The sequence below is a fragment of the Symphodus melops genome, assembly GCF_947650265.1.
Source record: "Symphodus melops genome assembly, chromosome: 21".
Taxonomy (NCBI): Eukaryota; Metazoa; Chordata; class Actinopteri; order Labriformes; family Labridae; genus Symphodus; species Symphodus melops.
Window position 1 is genome coordinate 5,946,179 of NC_136711.1, and position 10,016 is coordinate 5,956,194.

Here is a 10,016-nt window from a genome sequence, read left to right on the forward strand (position 1 = left end):
GCTTTGTTTGCAAATAGGCAAGGCAGAAAACTGCTTGAGGCTCCAGGCCAGTAGGAGGCACCCAGGGGCTGACAAGATTTAAACCCCAACAGTGGCTCAAAATGTGGACATTTTGCAATGACAGAAGGCTCAATGAGGGCCCCACATCTTACAGCCCTTCTTCTCCTTGCCCTGCTAAGCGTGGCATGCATTTTTGCTTTGAAAACCAACGATAAAAGTCTGTGAAGGAAAATTAACAGGAATTATCTTTCTGGGAGTGAAAAAAAGAAAGAGAAAAAGAGGAAGATGAGTTAGCATAGGGAAACTGGAGGACATATTGGTAAAGAATGCTGACTGGAGGAGCCCCCAATAAAAAAAAAATAACCAGTGTTTTTTAAGAGTGGGGACCCCCAGGGTGCACTAATCAGTGTCCTAAAAATGTTAAATACACTAACATTTTTTTGGACAATTACAATTTAATTTCATGCAAATATTTCAATTCAAGAAAAAACCCAATTATCTGGCTTTTTAGTAATTTATCTGAATTAAATTGCCATGCTTTACCCAGCTGGCCATTTTTCTATTGTAATCTATCGATCTGTATTTTCATCAAGTTGTACAAAGCTGCAACTGCAACCCAAACCAGTGAATCTGAGGATTTTGGTTGCATAACTTGACACAACAAATAGCTGGTTTATGAGTGCCATGTGTCTGGATGATGACTAGAATGGAGTAGTTTTAATGGTGAAACTCAGCTGCATGTTTTGTTTTGTTTGTTTTTTTGCATTTTATGTGTAACATTATGTGTAAGAGTCCATGTCATAACCAAGAAACATTTTTGTGAGTGTCATCCTCCTCCTCTGTTGAAACATCTTCTTTTTAGTTAATACATATTCGTTGTACACACACATGCATGGTTAAATCATCCAACACAGTCCCACTACCCTGGAGGGGAACTTTTCCTTTCTTTGTTTAACCAAGGGTTAAAAACACAGAGGTGTGACTTAAAGACAGACATTTACCCATCATTCAAAGCAGCACTGTTTTATCTGAAAACAGAAGGAACACATTGAGCTATTCAAATGGATGTTTGTCTGTAATGAAAGCAAGGTGTGTTTTATTCGCCTCATATCATCGGCCTGACTCAATGGATGAGCTTTCTACAGCTAATGGAGCTGCTGTGGTGAGCCTGAGAGCATCAAACCAAAAAAACAACAACTATTGTATGAGGATATTGGAAGTTGTAAACCACTGGAATCAACTCAGGCCCTGTCTTAAAGACGAAAATGGATGCTTACAGTAACAGAAACAGTCATTCACACACTATAATCATACAATATATCCCATCTATAATTTGCAACAGAGATGTTTTGTTTTCTATAAATAATTCTCTTTTTTTTCCAATAGAAAAAACTCTCAACATGCAGCAGTCAGGTCATTGCTCCAGATCAGACCACAGAGGACAGAAAATTAGACTTTCTGTTCTTTTCTATGCATCCCACTCAACATGTTGATGGATTTTTAAAAGAAAAACTAAGCTCCCTTGATAAAGGGACAGAAAAAAAATAATGCTACTCAAAAGAAATATAATGTTGTAGATTTACCTACAAGTTTGTTCTAATAAAACATTTGGTCTAAAGTTTTGTGTTGATGTGAGGCGACTTGATCTATGCTTCCCCTATTCTCTGTTAGGCTGTATCCAATGCTAATGTATCCAATGTTAATGCCAAATAATGAACCTCACAAACACAAATCTTCTCTGCAGAGTGGTTTATTTGAGTTTTCAATAAATGCAGCATCTCCTTACTGTCATAGAAAACTATGAGCAAGGTGAAAACAATAAGCTTAGGGGAGTTAGAGAAATCATTCACAGAGGACATGGGGTTCTTTTGTGCTGGGTATGAACATTTTACAGCTGGTTTATCTTTATTATGTTTTACTGAAAAACAAAACAACACCATGGAGAGAAAAAAGAAGAGTAAAGCTTTGAGCCAGAAAACCAAAACAATGAGCCAAATGGTGATCTTTTTTTCCTGCACTTTTCAGTTAATTGATCTCTTCTTAGATTATCTTTTATGTGTGAGTGTTTTTAGGATGCACAGGTGATACCCAAAGGAAAAAAAACAACAGTCACTCAGTCCATTATGTCCTCAGTTTCAGCCAAGTCCCCAAAAAGATTAGCTCAGATTAGATGATTAAGGGCACTTAATGGGCTGCATGCAGGGCCGTTTTTGATGTCTTTATGGTATGATGATAAATGGTCTGTGTATATTATTCTGCAAAAACCCATGTAGGTCCATACACAAGCCCACTATATGTCAGGCTATTCCCCAAGAGCCCACCTAATAAATATATACAAATGATATTTAAGACTCATGCTTGCAATTCTACGTTTTACTGTATAATGTTATCTTTTTAACTCTGCTTGTAAGGTGTCTTTGGGTTTTATATATATATATATATATATATATATATATATATATATATATATATATATATATATATATACATACATACATATAAGATTCCTCTTATGTTCATTGTTTCCAGAGATAGAGAGCCATTTCTAGAGATAGAGAGCCATTTCCATCAATGGGGTATATGTAGATTATTACAGACAGGAGAGAAACTTTTTATACATTTCCAGGCAGTAAGAGTTAGCTCCAGTAAAGGCGACAACCTGCAGAGATTGTTTCTTGTGCTTATTATTATTATTTGTGAACTTCTTCTTTTATGTTGAAGTACACATTTAAGGCTGCAGGTTAGGGTATAGAGGGGGCACAGACTGAGAGACGTCTGTGTCAGGGGTCACAGGGTCAAAGTGCTATCATGTTGAACACTAAGCCCGCTTAAAACAAAGCCTGAATGAAGACTGACTCAACATGCCTTCTTTCACAAGACCTCCCCTCATCCTGTCAATGCAAATCATCCCTTTGTCGCACACTGTGCCCCACATCTTATTCATACACTAATGACCTTTTCCATCCAAGTCCATTGAATCTCCCTGATAACTCAATCTTTTCTTCTAAAGGGCTCAGAAGGAAGATGAGATGTTGATTTATAACAAGAATAAGCCAATGAGTGTTGCTTGACACTGCCCTTGTTTTCTGCACTTTTTTTTTTGAAAGTTTAGTATCTTTCTGCCTGCAATTGTAACTTCTTTTTTTTCAGTTTTAAAACAAAAAAGCTATAATATACTAACACCACACTTCCTGGCAAACTTAAAAAAGTCTGAAACACCAGAGGGTTTGTAACGACCACAAAGAAAAGTCAATAAGATAAATGTTATAGAGGAATGCCTTCTGCATGTAGAAACCGTTTGCTTCTACATTAGCAACTACATGACGCTAAAATATGTCAATATTGTGTTCAGAAGTAGTTTTGTTGCTGACCAAATACTGGATGTTACATTTGTCTTGTCACTAGAAACACAACTCCAGATGGTGTTGTTGCACCTCTGTGTAAAGTGTGGACATATTATGCTTTCTGCCAAGGCACATACTTCTGTTTTACATCCCCTTTCAATAACTACTGAACATAGCACACTTCCATAACAGGAATTCTTCATCTTCAAGTTCTTAGGAAATGAGTAGGTAATAGTCATATGAATGGGTATTGCTTGGAATTTCTAAATATCCTGTAAGATATGAAAGCGCACCGGCCAGAGAAAGGAACCACCACATTGTTCTTTCACTTGATTCTTTTCCCAACTCTGGTGTTGATGGATGATGGAACTTGCACAGCATTGGACTGATTTAACTGCAGATTTTTTTTTAAAAGAAAATGACAGTTGCACAACTACTCATGAGTTTATGTTGAGAAATTAAGATATGATCACCAGCAAAAGCTAATATACTTGGTTTTGAGTAATTTCTAGCCAGACGCCAGATGGATGCATACACACACCACCCCCTGCTTCTTTCAGAAGGAGTCTTGTCTCCACGGTTACTGAGGACAAAAAAGAGGCCCTGGCACAGCTGGTCTTTAGCAACCATGAGCGAGAGAGGAGGGGAAAAAAACTGGGAATGGGTACTCAGATGTACAGACAGGACAGAGGGTGAGGGGGAGTGTGAGACGAGCGTAAGCAGCGGTGAACACGTCTATTTGGGTAGTGTTTGGAAGGGAAAGAAGCAAAGAGGAGAGAGAAGGAGGGGTAAAGAGGAGGAGGAGAAGAAGGAGGAGGTACACAAACTTGTTGAGAACACGAGTTAGCAGTCAAAAGGGGAGAACGTGAACACAGTGACGAACAGTTGCTGGTAAACAGCTGCTGATCTGCTGAAGAGTCAAATTACCTCTTAACATCCAGTGCTGGTTTCAGACTGAACTGAAGTAGGCTCATTAGATGAGGAGTCGGTGAGACTAGAAGGAACCACATACAAAGTCAAGAAAAACGCATGAGAGGAGTGAGAGGAGGGGGAGGGTGAAAACAAGGAGTGAAGGTCTGCGAAACATCTTTGGGAAGTTTTATGTACTGAGTTTGGCTCTCCTTGCACAGAGGAGTTAAGTGGAAACAGTGACGCTCTTGAAGTGAAGTTGTACACATTTACTAAAGAGGTAAGAACCTGCTTTCATATGTCGATTTATATCAAACTTATTTTAGCAAATATCAATGTAAACAACTCAGTAGGTCTGTTAAAACTGTTACATTTCAGTGACTGAAACGTATACACTCGTTTGAAATCCAAAAGTAAATGCAAATAAGTTATTTTGCTTTTTTGTTTTTTAATTCCAAGAGGTTTTTGCTGTATGTTTTGGTCTTGGGGGAGTGCAGGGGAAGGACAAAGACAAGAAAGCAGAGAGTGCCTGCAACAAAGGTCAGAAATTCTTCAGATTAACACCAGCAGGTGATTGACTTTTCAAATATAGAAGAAGAAAATTAAACATGTATACACACATCTGTAAACAAATGTACACACGTCTGAATGCACGTCTGAGAAAAATGGACAATGCAGGTGTTTTTTCTGAAATAAAAAAAGAGCTTAAAAAATATAGTAAGATAGATGTAGAAACTAAGTTGTTCCTGCAATATGTGCAGACTGCTGTTTCATCTCTTAACCAAAAGATTGTGACAGTTTAACAACCAAAATAAGAAAAAGATTACACCATATCGCCTTGTTTCACACATCAGTTTCCTGTAACAAAAGATAATATCAGTACATGTAATGTGTGTCTGTTTTTGTGTATTAACCTGAATCCTGGTCCACCCCCCATTATCCACACAGCACTTATAGCAAAGTAACAGTGACGCAGAAAATCCTTCTTTAGACAGAAACCTCCAGCAGAATCAGACTCATGTTTAACTGCCCTGCCACAACTGAGTGAAAGAGTGTTAGTGTGTGATGCAGATAGAAACGTGCAGTAGTAGTAGTCCATAGTAAAGTACACAACAGTATGTTGTATGGTAGGGTATAGTATATGTTGTAGTAGGCCCATAGTATATTAGCCTGTATAGTATACTATGCTGTATACTATAGTATCTTTTGTAGTAAAGTATAGTGGTTCTCAACTCATCTAACATTAGGCTACCCACCACAAACTAAATCCTGAAAAATGTGGACCCAAAGTTATTATTAGATTAGTAAAATAAAATTTAATTAGCTTGAAAAATGTTGCAGTTTGCAGCTTGCATCTTGTGTACATATGAACTTGAACACAACAAACGTGTAATGCGAATGACTGTTTGACATCAGGACTTTTCCAGACCCACTTTGGGTCATCACCGTCCCCACTCCCCACCACCAGTTAAGTCTCGTAGGTTAGTATAATTTAGTTTGTTTAGTATAGTGGCCCAATAGTGTAGTACAGTAGTCTACAGTAAAGCAGGTTGTGGTTGGTGTTAAACTCCTATTTTAGCGCTTGCTGTTACCTAGCAACTTAACCGGCAGAAACGTGCAGGTACGTTGACAAATTCAAAATGGTAAATTCAGCGTGTTTTTATATCGTTAACACAAAGTGAAGAGTCCTGCACTCGTTTTACGCCGATGTTAATTTACGTTTAGCTAAAATAAAGCTAATTTGTGATTTAGCCATTTGTAGTTCAGACTAAAATAGCATTTTTAATTTATCCACTGCAGCCATTTGTGGTCAAAAACCATCTACCTTGGTGAACCGATACTTTGGTAAGTTAATGTCTTACTTCTACTACTACTTATGGAGGCAGCAAAATCTAAGTTCAGCCACGACTGAATAACAATCTGCTCATTTCCTCACTTTTCCAGAGTTAGCATCGAGGAGAAACCTAACTGATATTTCAGCTTTAAACTCGGGTGTTCGGGTTATCTTGAATCTTAAATATTATTTTGGATGACGTTTTTAAATCACCTTCATTATACATAATATACAAGAAAATAGTACGATTTCTATTAACAGTTGACTAATGAATGTAGACAATGTTGTTCGTGTAAAAGTAATACAACATCTGGTTAGTTACATTTAGTTAGTAGAGAGGTTTATGAAGTTTCTCCTTGCTTCCTGAAGACTACCTGCATGGTTTATTACTGTGGTATTACTGTTATATTATGAAGGATTCATGGCAGTGTTGTTTTTACTGTCTATTAAAAGCATACACTTCTCTGTCAGTCATGATAAACTACAATTAACACATTTAACACATTAGTCTTGAGTTCATCAGTAAGGCACGTGCATTTAAACTTGATCTCTGATGACTGGTGGTCTTCAGTGTCCTGTTCCCTGTGTCCCTGTCTCCTGTGCAGCCTTTCTGGTATTAGGCTGTAGGATCCCACCCACACACGCACACGCACACACACACACACACACACACACACACACACACACACACACACAGCTGCTCCAATGACGATGACAGGCCCAAGTCTTAAAATGCCATGTCTGAAATAGTCTGCCTTGTTTATAATTAAACTGAAAGTACAGGACAGGGCCTCTTGTTCGCGGATACGAATGCACCCACCATCATCGAGCACTGAATCAAAGTCAAACACTGTAGCAGGACAATACAGGTTGTAGACACATGGTTTTCAACTATATGTATACACACACCTTATAATATAAGTGTGTCAAAGGGCTAATTAAGGGAGCTGATACTTGATAAGAGGGTATTCCCAGATCACATAAAGTACTTATGGGTAAAGAGCATATATGCTTACCAAGCTTGGGGGGAAATTACAGGGTGGAAGTATAAAATTGCAGTTGTGAAGGGTGGAGCAGAGGATGAAAATAAACTTCTACATCTTTCTTGTGTATGCAAGACCGTGCTTACAATATATCATCCTGTTTTTTTCAGGTGCAGTGTGTAGAGTTCCCCCCTGCTGACAGCTGCCTGCTGCGTTTTATTAACATCTCTTAGTGTAACCTGCATCTGAGAGTCAACATGGAGGTGAAAGGGGAGTTTCTGGATATTCTTCAGAGGGCCTGGGCCAAATTACAGGGCCTCCCACAAGCTTCCTATCTAGAGCTTTCAACTTTCTTGGTGATCATCCTATTTGGTGGTGAGTTTCCACTAGTTACAGTACAAGGCATAAATGTTTTGTTTAAAGCTCATGATCCTGTGCTTTGATTTGCGTTTACCTTTCAACACCTGTCCCTAATACTGAGTGATTAACTAAATCCTGACATTTTGACCTCAAAATTAATTTATGCAATTCAAATTACTTTTTAAAAAAGTACATGTCTGATATTTTAGTATGTTGCAAAAATTCTTTACAATTTCACCTTTTTCTTGATATTTCGTCCTTATGAATGTAAAATTTATTCTCCGTCTGATTTCTTCTTATACTGAAAGTTTGGTCTCACTCTTGTTTACTTGTTTTTTTCCCACTAACATTCCAATTATAACACAAATATGACCCCAGCATTTTCAAACGTGTCTGATTGTCTGCTCTGTGCCCCTCCTGTCTCTCTTTTCAGCCACAGTTCTCTTCATGGTTTTGCTGTCCTGCACACACTGCTGCTGCATTGGAAAGCCAAGATACCAGGCATCCAGAGTCCAGCCTGTCTGAACATGAGATGGAGGAAAAGATTTCTCAAGTAAATTCAACCTTACTCATTTTTTTTACCATCCTTCATGCAATCACAGGGCCTTCATTAGCAGTGACACTGGATTTGTTTTGTCCTTTTAGAGTTGTTGGGGGATATATTTAAAGGAGAACCCGGTTGGTCGCACATTTGTATGATGTTGCCAGTTCTGGGCTAAAAAACTGGATCCAAATCCACAGAGCCATGCCACTGGAATCCACATAAATCAGCAGAGTGGCAAGAGTCATCAAGCTTCATTACAGAGCAGAACAATGAAACTCTGTATGGCAGCCTTTTCCAACAACAAAAACCCTACAGTGGAGCCATGGATGAAAAGATACAGAGAGAGAGAGATGATTTTATTTTTAAATGCCACGGTTATTTTTTTTACAAATGAACTGATTTAATATTCCATTGGTATTCATCAGAAAAGTGAAAACAATATGCACAACGTACAGACATTCCAACTTGTTTGTGTAGTATTCTTGTTATTCTGTTTTAAGCAGAGCCTCTGATGTGCTTATACAGAGTGCCCTCTGCTGGCCAATTCAAGTCCTTCTTTTCTTGCTTGTCATTGTTTGACACAAAAGTTACTAATGTATTCCTGTTATTTTGCGACCTAAAGATGTTCTTTTCTTCTGTATTCGTTTGAGGAAATATGATATTGTGTTTGTTGACTTGAAATTCAGTAAATGTTCCATATGTAATAAATATAACTCTGTGTTGTGTCTTTTTATTTTCAAATTTAACTATATGTAAAAACTTTGTATGTTCCCCAATCTAAATAATACACAACATGATCCCAATATTTTCATCAAAATGAGCTTGAATCAATAACACACCAGTAAAAAGCTGACTCTTGTATGCATACCTTATCATCTGATCTCTGCTTTGCCTCCACCCCTCAGTATTTCTAGTAAACATTAACCAGGAGCCGTTGCTGTCAGTTTGCCGTGCCCTCAAAGAGCAACTCAAAGTTAACTGTTGCTGCCTTACTTAAATGCCGGGCTGTCAGTGGATCAGAACAGTAGCTGAAACAATCATTTCTCACACACTGTAATGTGTTCACACTCTGTTGGGAGTCACTGAGCTGTGAGCAGATCACCCAGCAGGACATGGCTGTAGAAAGGTGAGTCTACGGACAGAAATGTGTTGGGCTACAATTTCCTGGAACATCAGCAAATATCTACAAAGCATGTTGGCAGAAATATGCTCGCTAATGTCTTGTTTATTGCAGAAAGTTTATCATTTGATAATATTACTGCATTGTTTCTGCATATAATATAACAGTGATCACTAATTGTATCACTTAATATGGTCTCATCAAGTACATCCTTTTTATGGATTCATGTTTATGTCTCAGTGTACCAGAGCAGCTCAAACCCATAGAGTTGCCCGAGGACTGGGTTGAATGGTTCCTGTATCGAATTCATCAGGAGCCGTGGGCGCTGGGCGGTGCTGTGGTCATAGGAGTGTTTGTGCTTGGAACTCTGTCTCTGGTTGTCTTTGCTCTGCTTTATGGATGCTGCTGTAGCCGAGTGCTGGAGAAACATGAGACGAAGAAGAAGTCAGAGAACATGGTGATCTAGACACCTGTGAAGCAAGCTGACTTGTGCTCTGCAAATAAATGTTTGACATGAAAACGATTTTTTTTGTACTCTTAAACTGCTTTCTTTTAGGTGAAGGTGAAGAATTGAGATGGATATTTTTTCTTCTTCTGTGTGCCACATCTGTTGTATTCGATATTTCTTTGCTATTTTAATTTCTTATTAGTACTATAGAAAAATCACAACACACTTCAAAAACAGATTGGAAGAAATTTGTTGTACATTTCTCAATTTCAAAAATTATCATGAAACGTACCTATGTGGAACATCATTTCAAACTATTTTGCCTGTCTTGAATGTCTTAAATGCCAACATAATAAAAGTACTTTATAAACAAAACATGGTGGTCTGAAACTATTGAATTAAAACTACATTGAATTACAAAATGCATCAAATAGTAAATACACCTTAAAGCAAAAAATATGACAGCTGTATGCG

The 10,016-nt window shown here is 38.0% G+C and overlaps 1 long non-coding RNA gene across 1 annotated transcript; it reads left to right on the forward strand.

Moving 5' to 3' along the window:
- The first annotated feature begins 5,892 nt into the window (after positions 1-5,892).
- LOC306817366 lies at positions 5,893-9,917 on the forward strand. Its single transcript, XR_013778017.1, has 5 exons — positions 5,893-6,098; positions 7,241-7,445; positions 7,864-7,983; positions 8,076-9,100; positions 9,335-9,917. It is a non-coding gene; the product is annotated as an uncharacterized lncRNA (long non-coding RNA).
- Positions 9,918-10,016: the final 99 nt, after the last annotated feature.